The 15657-nt window shown below is 43.5% G+C and overlaps 1 protein-coding gene and 1 pseudogene across 6 annotated transcripts in view; both read right to left on the minus strand.

Annotated features, from left to right (window-relative positions):
* The window catches only part of KLF12 (Kruppel like factor 12), a 386124-nt gene that overhangs the window by 46069 nt on the left and 324398 nt on the right, over positions 1–15657 (minus strand). The gene's annotated exons all lie outside the window — the stretch shown is intronic.
* Positions 4933–11069, minus strand: LOC120399419 (annotated as a pseudogene).

Below are 15657 nucleotides of genomic sequence, written 5' to 3' on the forward strand. Positions count from 1 at the left end.
AAACCTCCAGATGAAATGGCAGCGTGTGACTTTATAAAGAATTCATATGCTGCACATATATATAGGTATAGCAGTAACAACATTTGAGCTAATAAGAGTTATACCTATTGCAAACCATCTGGGATATACTGTACCTATATGCCATCTAATACCCTACAATTTGCACTGCTTCTGATGTCTGATGGTGAAATAAAACTATTACTGCAAAGACAATCCAGTATTCTGTGTTTTGAATTGATTACAATACATATCTGGAAGCAATAATGAGGATAGGAACTTTGTCAATCTAATTCTGTGATCCTCCATTGCATGCAAAATGCTGAATAAGATTTATTGTGTTCTGGATGTGCATGGCATCTGGCTCTGGAAATTCTGCAGCTAACATGAGGTGTATGAGCATGAGCTAACTGGCAGATGGCTGGCTATGTGTTCTTGCCAATGACAAAGTGCTACAAAACGTACTCAGATTTGCCATGGAATTCTCTTACATACCCTTGCCACAAACAGTTGGTGTGGAATGCTGTACAAATGTACAATATTCCATGTGACCTGGCAGATCTATACTAATGGTCTCCTCACGTCATATGAATGATTTCTAACTACAGCATGCGTCACTCCATCGCTGTGCCCCCATTCTCAACACATTGTAAATCTCTTTCCATTCAGACTAACTTAAACAGATCTTTTTGGTTCCTCTGGTAATAGAGGCTTCCAAGGCAAAGTGGGGATGCAGTTAGTCTAAGTGCAGTACATTAAGGTACATGGGTGCTTATCTGAATCATATCCAGATTACCTGAAGCTCCGAGAGCTCTGTAAGACTCAGGGCCTTCTCCGCCTCACAGCCTCCCTCCCACAAAAGGGCCCCAATGCCCTTTGACTTGGAAGAAAGAGGAAGGCCAGGGGAACTGGCTTCTGCCCTCAACTAGGAATGAGACACACCAGAGATAAGTAGTGAACCACTCCCACTGGGCCATTCCCTGAGATGACAACCCTGCAGGTAAGAAGTATGTGGAAGATGTAGAAGGAGGTGGCTCTGTGGCACTGAGCTGGAGTACTTCAGCTTCAGCAGCCAGTCTCCCTTCCCATTAAGTCCTGCCTGTTCAGCCCTGGAAAAACTGGTACTGGGAATGAGCCTGGAATCACCCCATTCCTCTTTGACTAACTGTGGGTAGGAATGGAAGAAAAAAGAGAAGATAGGAAAAGGAGGAAGAAACCTCAGACACAGAGGGTATGTTGATCCAACCCTGTGAATCAATGGAGTTTAAAAAAAGCAATGAAGCTGCAAATTTTTTCCCATATTGGGCTGGGATGACCTGCCCTCTAATCTCCTGCTCCACCTTAGGGCTTCCTGGTTTTTGTGCTGAAATCTGATGGGTAAGAAAATATGAGCTAAAGTAAGGCACCTCAATGAGAGTGCACTTTTAGTCCTAGAGAAGTGGCTGGTGGAGTTCTGCAGCATGACTACTATCGTACAATTTATGGTTTAAATGAATTAGGCAGGACCGAAAAAGGACCATTGTGGCAGGACAAAGCTCTAGTCAGTAATGTTGATTTTCTTGTCCAAAATAACCCTGCTATTGTTTGGCAAGGTTAATTACGTTTAATAAGTTGCAGGTATGACTCAAATCCAAAATGGAACTAGTCATTTCTACTTTCTATTAATAACCCAAATATTTTTAACATCTCTCCAAAACATCCCTTGTCCTAGTCCAGATGCTACCCTCCCAAGAACCTTAATTATTGTTATTAAATGATTTATCTCTCCCCACCCATCTTACTCTCAGAGCAAAGCACGTCAGAACATACTTAACGTTAAGTACATGCTTAAGTCCCACTGACTTCACGTTAAGAATGTCATTGTACTGAATAAGTGCCACAAGGCCTAATCAATTAGTAAAAGCTGTCTTTTACCCTTTCCCAACCTATATCCTATCCTCAGCTGTTTCCCAGCCCCCGGAATCCCTAAACAATCACCTCCCTCCCATCTAACCTGACCACTTCCATAAGATCAATCACCTACAGAAAGTGCTCCCTCTCTCTCCCCATCCAGACACTCAGATACCCTAAAATAGTTATTTCATGCAATTCTGTGAACAGGGGAGAGGGCCATGCACCAAAAGAGATCTCTTTGCCATATGGACTCTCCCCTGCAATACTGATGTGTTCTTCTACTGAAGCTTTTGCCAGGAACAGGGATTGCTGTCAAATGCTTCAATTCCCCTGTAGACAATTATGGAATAACCTGCCTTTGGGGAAATTTCTTTCTACCCTCAGGCAGTTAGTGGCTTATGTCCTGTAAAAAGAGGTTTTATGTATTTTAATTGTGACTGTTCTAATTATCCATATGAATTTTTATATTTATCTATCTATTTATAGGGCTGTCCATTGATTGCAATTAATGCCTGCAATTAACAGAAAACAAAATGAACATGTTAATTTTTTAGCACGTTAATCGCATACTTTTGGGTGGGGAGGGACGCATCAGCTGTGAGGGGGCTGAAGCTCCAGCCCGGAGCTCCAAAGGTGGTGGTGTTGGTGGGAGGGGAGGCCTAAGCTCCAAGCCCAGAGCTCCATGGGCGGCAGGGGGCCTGAAGTCCTAGCTATGGAGATGGTAGGAGGGCTCAAGCCCCAGCCCGGAGTGCCGTGAGGAGCTGAAGACGCAGCCCAGAGCTCCATGGGCTCCTACACTAAGCAGTCCCAATCTTTTCAATCTCTTGTTGCACGGAAATCTTCTAGTCCTTTTCACCATTTTTCTGTGGACCCTTCTTAAAACAGTATTCATAATTTTGAAAGACTGATGATAATGTACATTTTAAAAATTAGACTGCATGCACTAGACAATATACTGTAGGGAAGAAAATGCACTGGCAGTGAGATGGGCTGCATCATGTAGGTTTTTTCCACCTCTAACTTTTACGATTTGTGAAATAGTCAAATGATAAAATTCTGATTTTGATAAGAAAAAAATAAATGATCAAAACACCTGAAAATCAAGTCTGATTTGAAAGAGAAGAGTTTTAAAACAGGGGGCCAAATTCTATCCTCTTATACCCACATAACCTAACTGGCTTGAGTCGAGTTGCACAGATTTAACTGAGGCCTAAATTTTCCCCAGACAGCATAATCGGTTGTGTAGAATGATGCAACTGAAGTAGGTCTACTACCAATGTATCACAGAAGTAGTGGCAGAATCTGCACTCGCCCAGTCCCACTAATCTAGAGCCATCTCCTGAAATATTTATGCTATCAGTGGGAGTATTCCCTGAGTAAAAACAGAGTAAGGGTATGGCTACACTGGCGATTTGCAGTGCTGGAAAGCCTCCACCAGCGCTGCAATTAGTAAGTGGCCACACCTGCAGGGCACTTCCAGCGCTGCAACTCCCTGGCTGCAGCGCTGGCCATACACCTCACTCAGCATGGGGAATAAGGATTCCAGCGCTGGTACTGCAGCGCTGGTCCTCAAGTGTGGCCACACACCAGCGCTGTGACTGGCCTCCAGGGTATAAGGATGTATCCCAGAATGCTTTTATAAATTACTCTCTTTGTTTTGTTATGCAGCCTCTCTTTGTTTTGTTGTGAACGAGCTCCGTGCGGAGCTCCGGAGCTCCTCCGTTGCCACTGCTGCTTATCTAAAAAACAAACAGAGCTCCTGTTTGCTGTGATCATCTGTACCTGGCTGTAAACAATCAAATGAGATTGCAGGCAGGGAGTGAATGAAACAGCGGGGAGTCGTGTTGGCTGCAGGCTGTTTGCAATTAAGAGTTAAGACTAAGGGGTTGGAAACATGTTCTGATTTTTCAAGGCAGGAAGCTAAACACACAGTGTTGGCTCCCAAAATCCCCCCTCTCTCTCCCCCCGCTCCCTGTCACACTAGACCCCACTCCACCCCCCTCTTTTGAAAAGCACGTTGAATGCTGGGATAGCTGCCCATAATGCATCACTCCCAGCAGCGCTGCTAATGCTGCAAATGTGGCCACACACCAGCGCTGCTCCTACACAGCTGGATGACCAGCGCTGCAAACTACCAGCGCTGCAAACCGTAAGTGTAGCCATACCCTAAGGGCCTATGGGTCTAGCCCCTAGCAAGTTAAAAAAACCAAACAGACAAACCTGGAACTCAGTCCTACAAACATGCATACGTGTAACATTGCTGATGGGAGCAGTGCTGTTGGAGTAAAGGGTGAGTAACTGTAATTAAATTAAAAAAAAATACAACTTCAAAAGGATTTGAGGCAAATTGTTCCATAAGCAGAGTCTTTAGAAAATAAATGGCCCAATAAAGTTTGAAAAGCATAGTTACAATAGGAGAAAATGTTTTCTAATACAGGACCAATAGTACAACAAAACAAAACAAACACCCCCCCCCAAAAAAGACAAAACAAAACAAAAAAACAAATAGTGTACAAGTACCTGGATAATACATTATCTTATAATAGTGCAGATTTGAAGTTTCATATTGTTGACTGTCAATAGTCCACACACAGTTTAGACACCATATTTCAAGAGTATGCAAACTTTCCTAACAAAAGCTACTTTAACTGGGGTAACCCAGATGTTCCCTCATTTGACCAACTCCATCTAACTTTAGATGCGCAGAAGGGCTGAAATATCCAGAGTAGGCCATGTGCAACACTTGATATTTGATCAATTTTCCAAAAATTTATCAGAACAATGACAGTAATGTAAAGGGAGAAAAAGACATGGAGGAATAGAGTCCAGGGGGCCGGAACAGGTGAAGCCAGGGGGCCATGCCCGCCCCTTTACTGGCCATAAGAGCAAGTGATTGCGGGGGGGGGGGCAGAATGGAGCAAGCGGGGAGCAGGGTCTTGGGGGGAAGAGGTGATGCAGGAGCAAGGCCTCAGGGGAAGGGGCAGTCAAGAAAAGGCAATTAAACAATTTTGTACAAAAGTTAACACCTTCTGTATGATGTATTCACTTTGCTGTCATCATTTGTACAAGTTGTTCACCATTTACTTGACCATCATCATCTATATCTGCTTCCTTAATTATCTCATCAACTTCATCTGCTAGCTTCTCTCCAAAATTTGTCATCACATGATGAAGTTTTGCAGTGGTAATATAATCACTGACATCCTTATCAAACACACAGAATGCTTCTCTAATATCTTCTTCATATGCTGAATCCTTCATTTGTCTTGCCTTCATGGTCAGAAATTCTGGAACATCAATTGTGCCATCGCCATCAGGGCACCTACTTCAAGGTGGGTTTTGACCAAATGACCACATCACTGCCACCAATTCCTTTGCTGTTATAACACCATTGCCATTTGTGTCAAATAGTGAAAAGAGTTCTCAATCTGCTCTTCTGTCAGTTTATCAGCCCGCGCTGTCTGCAAGCCCACAGACCTCAGCTGAGAACAGCATCAAACATACGACAGCAGGGAGATTTCTCTTGGAAATGGCGGGAAGGTGCCGAGCGCAGGATTATTTCCCCTGGCTTACTCATGTGAGTAAAGTTACACATGCGTGTAAGTGTTTGCAGAATCAGGGCCAAATTGAAAATCCATGGAAAAGCCTTACAATTACTTCTCACTGTTTAGGAAGTTATTGCTACAATACACTCGTAACAAAATGCCCAGTGTGGAGTACCTGTGTCATCTGGCGGCAGTGCCTATATCACCATCAAATTAATTCCGAAAGGGAGAGTACAGTCCCACCATACCACACTGACACAGCAGTTGGGTTGGGAGTTACAAACTGACGGCGACAACAGATGACTACGTTTGGGAGTGAACCCAACAAATGCAAAATGTTTGAACAGTTCAAGAATCTCTTTGCAATAAAATGGCCATTGTATAATTAACAGCCTTAGGCACTCCCAGAGGAAGACAACAGATTGTAGAAGCAGTATAAAGGCAAAAAAAAGATGTCATTTTAAGTTTTATTCAAATTAATTTTAAACAGTAGTGTCAAATAGTTTAGAATTTTTAATGAAAAACAACAGCACTTAAAGCATTTTCCCTCTTTTAAGTGCTTTATAAACCTATTTTAAAAAATGATTATTGCTTTACAATAATCAGGCTTCACCACAGTCCTGGGAGGTCAGTATTATTATCTTTATTTTGCAGATAATGAAAGTGAGATAGAGAGCTTAAGTGACTTTCTCAAAGCCCCAGAAAGAGTGAATGGCAGAATTAGACTTAAAGATCTTGCTCACTCACTCTACAAAACCCAGAATATCACTGCAGCACTAAGATTTAATACATTTTAAGGAAATGTTTTAGAAGACAACTTTAGAATCTATGTACTTGGTCTGAGCTCTTGACTTACTATACGTCTTTGGTGAAGTTACTGAATTTGACTTTTATGTCTTGGTACTAGTAAGATATGCAAATATAGCTGTGACGCTGGCAGGCCTGATGCCAGCTCTTGCCAAGACTACAGGCATTAGCTAAGAACTAACAAACTCGTAGCTGGAGACCCAGACCAGTTCACCTTACATTAGTTTTGCTCAAAATAGGTATTGGCCTTATAAGAATGTATTTAATGTCTAGACTCTATGAAATGCTTGCAAGTTGCTCCATGCATTAATCTAATTTGTAACGTCTGTATTCCATGCTATAAGAAAATATGTAAGTTTTGCTTTATAACTTTGAAAATGTTTGCTCTGAACTTGTGAACCTAGGCACAGGAATGTCTCCTCCTCCAATCCAGAAGGACTAACAAAATCACATAGGCCATCAAGGAACATTGCAATACAAAGAACTGGTTAATGGCCCTATCACACCCGGGAAATGTTACCTGCAAGGAAGCTTGTCCTGTGGACTTGGAAGCTGAATGAAGGAAACAAAACAAAGACACAGGGAAATTTTCTCTCTCTCTCTTTTTGGCTGTTTGAGCTCTGTGACAAGGCCAGAGATACCAAACTGCAGCCGGAAAGACACTTTGAATTGATGGATCACAACAACTCTGTCACCCTTAGGATATAGATGATAACTCATTTGTGTGTATATGTTTGCTTGCTTTAATCTGTAAATAACTCTTATTTCTTTTTCCTAGTCAATAAAACTAGATAGTTTATTACAGGATTGGCTACAGGCATTTTAAATTTGTTTAGTGTAAAATCTAGGGTACCAGTTGATCTGGGGTAAGTGTCTGGTATCCTGTGACTGGAAGCAACTTCACCATTGTGTGATTTTAGAATAAATAACCATTTATCATGAAGTCCGGTTTGTCCTGGTGTTAAGATAGACTGGAGAGTCTAAGGGGACTATCTATGACTTCATGGTAGGACGGTTATAGTGATTTGGGAGTTCACATTTGTTACTGGCTTGGTGAAATCTAATTACAGAACACACCACCAGTTTGGGGTGTCTGCCCTGTTTCTGACAGTCTGCCCTGAGGTAGGCACTCATGGTTGTGAGCCACTCCAGACAGCATAACAACAGCATCTCTCTTGGACCAGGGTCGAGTTTTATATCAGCTAAGCAAGTTTGGGAAACTAAATTATAAGAACTGAGGCGGAGCATAATCTAGCGTAATCGGTTGAGGCATACAACTTAGTATTTGGGGTTCTATTCCTCGTTCTAACACTAACCCAGTGTGTGACCTTGGGGAAGGGAATCAGTTTCTCCATGTGCAAATTGGGATAAAACAGTTTCTCCAATTTAAAAAAAGAATAAAATTTACATCCAATAGAACAGAGGGAATTTCATGATGCTTTTGACAATTCTTAATGCTATTATTTATATTCTGTCACTGATAATTTATATTCTCAGTCACTGATAATTCAATTCAAAGTCAACTACTTTTATGTTTCCTTATCTTTACATGTTCCCTCTACATATAGCTCTTGTCATGGGCGGCGAGTTATATACCCACGTGGTGCCCGGGCATCAGCAATATTCAGAGCCCGGGGCCCAGCTCCATCAATGTTTGGGGCCGGATCTCCTCCCTGGCCCCACCTGCCACCCCCCGTGCCTCCCCCGGCCCGCTCTTGCTGGCCCTGGAGGGAGCAGAGCGTCCCTGCCTCTTCCATGCAGCTCCATGCTGCCTCCCTGCAGCAACTGCTGCCGCAGTGCCCCCCCCCCAACTCACTACCAGGGCAGACTGACTCTGAGCCTGCCCTTCCACCTCAGACCCTTCCCTTTTCTGGCGGGATCCTCCACCATCACAGCCTCCCCCACCCGCAGTCACCACTCCTGCTCCATGCTGGGCAAGGAGGCAGCCCCATCCCCCACCCCCAGTGAGGCTACAGTCAGGGGCAACAGCAGGGGAGGAGGCGCACGCAGCACCCCACGGCACCCACCATGGGGGAGCCGAGGGAGATTCCTGGACCTGAAAAGGGCCCTAGAAGCACATGCAGTGACAGTGGTGGGGGTGAGTGTGCTGCTGGGGGGGGGCAGGAAAGGGGGAGTTTCTCCCCCAGAGCTTGCTGCAGCCAGCAGGGAAAGGACTGGGGGGAGTCCTTTCTGGCCCCTCTCCCAGAGCAGCCTGCCTACACCCCAAACTCATCCCCAGCCCTGCCCCACCCCAGAGCTCACACCCCTAGTCAGAGCTTTTACCCCCACTGCACCCTCAACCCTCTGCCCTAGCCCTGAGCCCCTCCCACACCCCAAACTTCCCATCCCCAGTCCCAGCCAGAGCCCTCCCCCTGCACCCTAACCGTCTGCCCCAACCCTGAGCCCCCTCCTGAATCATGAACCCCTCATCCCCAGCCCCACCACACACCCCAACCCTCTGCTATAGCCCTGAGCCTCCTCCCACACCCCAAAACTCTCATCCTCAGCCCCACCCCAATCCCCCCACCCCCAAACTCCCTCCCAGTGCCTGCACCCCTTCCGCCACACCCCTCCCATCCCCAAACTCCCTCCCAGCACCTGCACCCCAGACTTCCTCCCCCACCCAAACTCCCTCCCAGAGCAGGTGGGGGTGAAGTTTTTTGGGGGGGTGGAGTTTGGGCACCAACATTTCTACATTTCTACAAACCTGCCACCCATGCTCTTGCTCTCACCTGCACTACTCTGCCCTAGCCGTTAGCATGGCTCTTGCTTGTGATCATATCCACTGTGTCCCCTCCACCATAAAACCAAAGCTAAAACCCTGCACCATCACTGCTTTACTTCTTCGGGTTTGTCACAAACTCTTCGGGTTTGTGACTCACTCTGTTGACAGGACCTGTATAATACTCTAAGATAGACAGACTTAACTCTTTGGGACAGGGATTCTTTATCTTTTACCTACCGCACAGTGCCAATCACATTGCTGTTGCTTAACACATAGTAAACACTAATGTGAATGACGATAATAATTAAATCAAAGGTAAAAATACAGTTATAAAGATTTCAAAAGTTCTTCAGAAGGAGATACACTTTTCTAGAGAATTCAAGGTGTTCAGAGAATGGAAGTGGTACTTCTGCCTGGCAATAAATGCAATCTTGTAAAATGTACAAGGGCTTGATCTTGCAATACTCTCAGTAGTATTTGCTGGATCCGATCCCTGCCAGGCAAGTCTCTTCAAGATGTTAACCTGCAATACTTATTATATATGTTGTGGTAGCACCTAGGAACTCTAGTCATGGACCAGGACACCATTGTGTTAGGTGCTGTACAAACACAGAAGAATGAGATGGGCGCTGTCCCAAGTTGTTCACAGTCCCATTAAATAGGCCAGTGGCAGACACCACCAATTTGAATGACTAAATGTATTCTCTCTACACCCACGCAAATCATACATCATTTGAAAGCTTATTATATCTACTTTAAAATAAGGGACAATGTGGAGCTGTCAAGTGGTGCCATTACCTTAAAAACGGGGATAAACAATGACACTATTAACACATTAAAATGACTACTTTGAAATATTTGCATTCGTTATTTTAATGACCCTATGTGTTATTTCAAAACATGAAATTGAATTTCTTTGTGACCGCCATGCATCACAACAAACTCTAATAATAAATTTGTACAGATATTATTGAAATGTAACAGCACCAGTGACATTTCTAGTCAACATTATCATCATCTTGTTCATCATTATGATCTCTGTCGAGAGTTACCGCAGTCTTCATTGCCTTGGATGCACAGTGCGTGCAGGGAAGATTGTTCCAACTACAGACACAGTTTATTGTGTTGTGACACCTACTGTATAGGCACAAATACGATCTTGTAGAAGTTAAGGGCCCTTAAGGAACACAGGAAGTAGTTCATCATCCACATTTTGCCATCCATAATGTAATGGTGATACAATATCTGGTATACCTATGTGCAAAGGCATTCAAATCTTTGCTTGTCATGATGCTCTTTTGACATGTTCTTCAACTGTCCTCACATGGGGGGAGTTTGGCCAGTCACTTGTCCCTTTTGATGGCTAGACTGAGACGCAAGCAATTCCGGCCTCTGTAGGTCTCCTTTTCTTTCTCACTCTTGTCATACAGCATGGCTACCAACTTCCTTGCTGCAGAAATTGCAGTTTGTCCATCACTCTCTCCCAATCTGGCAAGATCTCTGACCGGGTAAGCTCCTGTTGCTTTGACAACATTAAACACACATTCCCTCCCCCTCCTTCCAATATCAAAAAGGGATGATACAGTCACATCCTGTTAATGTGTGTACAGCAGGAAGTGTGTTGCAGAAGTCACGAGCGAGTACATCACAAATTGCACACACAGATATAAAGTGACCCTTGTCAGTTGTGCTGGTAATGGTGCCTGTTTCAATCCACGTGTTACCTATGTGTTCCGTTTTTGGAAAGTAGTGAACAGCAAGGATCACAATATCTCTATCAGGTGACCTAATTACTATGGTTTCTTTGACACCAAAAGACCCAAAAGCCAGGCTGCACATACAGCATTCAGAAGCATCCTTGTATCCACTTCCTCCTGAGTACTATGCAAGTCTTGGGCTTCTTCAGCACCTCTATTGGTGATGGACTTTGCTACTTCCCCATTGGAAAAGCCTCCAGCAAGGCGTGTTTGTGTTGGGTGTGCTCCTACACTCTCAGGTGCATTTTGAATGATATATTCACAGAGGAATTTTACTAGTGACTGCTTGTTGGATGCCACATTTAGAAACTTTTCCCATGGAGACACAGGGCATCCACCAATCATCTAATGTTTCTTGCATCCAACCTTATATCCTGTCCGTCATTGTCTTTCTGCAGTTTTCACAGAGTTACTATTGTCATATCTGTCAAAGACTTCACTTACAGAATTAGCTTTGTCAGATCCTTTCAGGACCTGCCCCTAGTACATCGGAGGTGTGGAACTTGTCTCCAGCCATCATTTGTATGACAGCCATGGCATCTCTGATGTACACTGTGTGAGGGGGAAGGGTCCCAGAGCCTGGGCTCCAGCTGGAGCCCAAACGTCTACATCACAATTAAACGGCCCTGTAGCCCAAGCCCAGCGAGCCAGAGTCAGCAGACATGTGCCAGCAGCAAGTGTTTAATTGCAGTGTAGACATACCCATGGGTGTGTGTAAGGGTGGAGGGGTTTTACTGTCCTTTATGCTGCTACGTGGCTGTGCATCCTGGACTACAATCTGGCTGTGAGAATTTATAAGTACTAAAGTTCTGGAAAGTAAAATATTAAGTGATAAATTAGAGAAGATTTTATTCTACATAACAAAAATCAGTATTCCCTTGTGCCACGCACAGACAAAACCCCTATGCATCTCATATTTACAAAGTCAAGGGGCATTGCTGCAAATATTTTTCATAACTTAGAGACAAGAGCAATCACAGCTAAAACTAGACTCACTTTCCTACATCATTCCCAACAAAGTGCTTTGGAGTAAGTGTGGGCACTGTTCCATGTTGGCACTGTATCAGACTTACAGTGCAGAATAATTATTCCCTTGCTGTGTGTGTGCTTAAGGTGAATTTAGTGCTCACAAACAGCTCCAGATTAATGAAATCATTGTCTGCAGAGAGGCTGTATGATGAAAATTGTAAGTACAAGCTTTTTGTGATGTGGACTCCTGCCCATGAAGAACTGGACTCAAGAGGATCCATCTCATTACACTCAGGCTACTATGGGTATGTCTACACGTCAGTAAAAGACCTAGTGCGGACCTGGGTCAGCTGACTCAGGCTCACGTGGCTCAGGCTGCAGGGCTATAAAGCTGCAGTGTAGACGTTCAGACTTGGGCTGAGCCCAGGTTGTGAGACCCTGCGGGGGGAGTCGCAAAGCCAGAGTTCCAGCTCAAACCTGAATATTTACACTGCAATTTCATAGCCAGCAGCCTGAATCCTAACAGTCCAAGTCAGCTGACCTGGGCCAGCCATGGCTGTGATGTGAGTCTTATCGCAGTGTAGATGTACCCTATGTGGCTAGTAGGTGCTATCTACCCGGGATGCGGTAGAACTGGGAAGTCATTCCCCGTAGTCCATTGTAAATTTCGTGAGCTAGCTGATGCCTAATTTTTAAATATTATGGGCCTTATCCTATGACATTGAAGCCAATGACTCCAATAGGAACAGGATCAGGCTCTAAGAGCCCAGTTCAATAAAACAATATGGCTATCTTCCATGCTGCAGCAGCCTGCAGAAAAAACCATAGGCCTAGAAATGAGGACTTCCATGATATGCACTTGTTTCCACAGTGGTAAGCTCTACTGTTTATTGAATCTGGCACTAGGTTTTAGAAAGTCTTTCTTAAAAAATAAAAGTGACACCCAAGACAAATATAGCTTCCTATTTTATTTAAAATATAGTAATTTATAAATTGGTTTTGTTTATTTAAATTTCCAGTTTTCTAGCCCAGGATATGGGCCTGCAGCCCTTTAACCCATTGGTATATTCACATGAAGAGCTGCAGGACTGGAGCTAAGTGGGAAAAGAGATGTGTTAATTTTACACTAGGCCAAAACTCTACAAAACTAAAACGAAATCCAAACGGATTATCTAAAGGATGATGTTTCCTCTTAATATTTGTCTAAAGAAGGGATTACAAGCCAATAAATATATTTCTGTAATGTACAGCTGGCAAAAGGTATTAAACAATTCTTAAAAAACAACAACAACAAAAACAAAACAAAACAAAACAAAACCCAGGTAGTAAATGGAGTTTTAAAACCTACAGAGCAAAAATAACTTTTTTGGTATCTCCTATTTCTTAAGTTTGCTCTGAAATGCTGAAAGGAAAATCTGAACAAAGACTGATGACAGGTGTCCTTTCATATTAAAATAATATATGGAGCAACAGTGAGTGAGAGGAATGCAAAGTTTGAAAAAGCACAGACTAAACAAAACACCCATGTATTCACTAGCCCTCTCTCTACTTGGCTGGCATTTCAAACTAGCTGAAAAGGAACAACTTCTGTCACAGGAAATACTGGCGGTTTCTCAGGTACACAAATGCATAGCTGAAAAGTTTAGTGTCTCCACATAACACTGTGAAGAGCCCAACACTGAAAATGGCCTTTATTATGTCTAAGGCTATAGGTATTTACTTTCACATCTGAGGGATGCTATTGATCAATGACATGCCCTCACCCCCATCCTCCCAAGTTCAGACACCTATCTGACCTTATTGCTCATTGCTATTATATTAATGAAAAATTAAAAAATAAAAAGTCTGTAAAGTTAAATATTAACCAGTGTAAACTGAAAATTGCCCCACCAAAGAACTATAAGATTTACCTGAAAAGCCAGCAAAAATGATGAGCACAGTGTCTCTGACCCAGTGACTTCTTGATAACAACTGGCAGAGGGCACAGAGGGTGCATAGGATTTTACAGGGGTCCCCTGCGTCAGATATATGTATAATAATTCATGAAAAGATGGTATGTGAGATCTCTGCCTGGAGCCAGTAGCCTACTGCTCATCACAGTCATTGTGAAAGGTATGTACTGATAATATTTCATATTTATTTGTCTGTACTGAAAATTATGGTCTTAAGGCAGGTAACCAGGAGGTGACATACCTTGGACAGGTTCCTTTCAAGCAGGGGGTAACAGACACTTATCTACCTCTCTGGACATTGTCTATTATGTTCCCCACAATGTATGCTTATTTGCATACTGAGCCAGCTGCTGATTAAAAGACTGAAATCTACAAGAAAGAAGTACTCAGGAAAAAAAGAACCAGCAGGGGGATGTCTTGCTTATGAATAAGGACAATGGATTGTTCTGATATATCTGGCGATGCAAAGACACTCAGGATCTTTCATCAAGGAGGCGAGCTGACATGAATGTCTCATGAATGAATCACAGCCAAGCCTGGCTGTAAACTGTTGGAAGAACTTTGGATAAGCAGAGCTCTATAAAATAGGAAAGCAGCTAGTTAAGTAAGTCTAGGTTCTAGAATCTGTGTTATGATTTTATTTTATATGTAACCATTTGTTTTCAATACTTCTACTTGCTCTCACTTGTCTCTCTAAACTTGGTTAAATAAACTTTTACTTGCTTCATTATAAACATATCTAAGTGCTGTGTGTCAAGCAGAATGGTGATCTGATGTGAAACTGGTAAGCTGAGTGTACTGCTTCTTTGTAAGCAGCAAAGCAGTGTCCAGAAGACTTGAGGCTGGACACTCCAGGTCAACAGTCAGAGGGTTCAGGGTCTGGAGAGTGCCTATTGCTAATCTGTATAGAGAGAATGGGGCCTGCACAGGCCTAGAGTGGAGTGCTCGTGTTGCCCGGGACCGGTGGAGTCAGGGAGCTGACCCACAGCAGACACAGACAGGCCTTCCTTGCGCTAAGGGCCAGTGGTAGTGAGGTGCCTCATAGGGTGACCAGGTGTCTGGTTTTCGGGATGGTTTGCAGCATCTGCAGGTTGCAGCATCCGGCGGATTGCAGCTCCCACAGGCCACAGTTCACCGTCCCAGGCCAATGGGGGCTGCGGGAAGCGGCGCGGGCTGAGGGATGTGCTGGCCGCCACTTTCTACAACCCCCATTGGCCTGGGACAGTGAACCGCGGCCAGTGGGAGCTGCAATTGGCTGAACCTGCAGGTGCTGCAGGTAAACAAACCATCCCAGCCCACCAGTGGCTTTCCCTGATGGGCCGTGTGCCAAAGGTTGCCCATCCCTGAGCTAGATTATAGTTAGAGCTGTTTTGAAAAAATGTGAAGATGGATGATACGCTCTGAACATTTTTGCAATATTTTCCTGCTTTTCTCTGAAATTTCAAAATTTCCATCCTTCTACAGAACATACGAACACGAAAGTGAAACATTTTGCACAATTCCCCCCTCACACACAATTTTTTTTGATAAAAAATTTGTAACATTTGACATTTGCGCCCAGTTCTAGTTACAGAGAAAAACTAGGGCTGACTGAAAAATGAAGCAAAATTTTCCTGAAATGTTGATGGAAAATTTCATCAACATTTCTAATTTTGAAATGTCTAACCAACTCTGTGGAAGACTTTGAAGAACTAAAGAAAACTTAATTCTGTAGGACCTATTAAAACATTTTTAAAATTCCCCATACCAAGTTACTTTATAACTCCAGATATTTGCCTCTTTAGGAGGTTCTAATAAAATACCACTACCATCACTACCCAATTAAGCACCCTCCACAACTTTATGTGATTAAATTCCACAGTGGGTATGAATGATGACACTCAGTTATTGCACGGATTAGGACCATACAAGTACGTAGGCAGAATGCAATGAATGCATACTTTAGGTATGACTACAGTAGAGTGCTTTCACCCTTCTGATCTATAAAGATTACTCATTTGAAGAGTCACATA

This window comes from Mauremys reevesii, linkage group 1, assembly GCF_016161935.1.
Source record: "Mauremys reevesii isolate NIE-2019 linkage group 1, ASM1616193v1, whole genome shotgun sequence".
NCBI lineage: Eukaryota > Metazoa > Chordata > Testudines > Geoemydidae > Mauremys > Mauremys reevesii.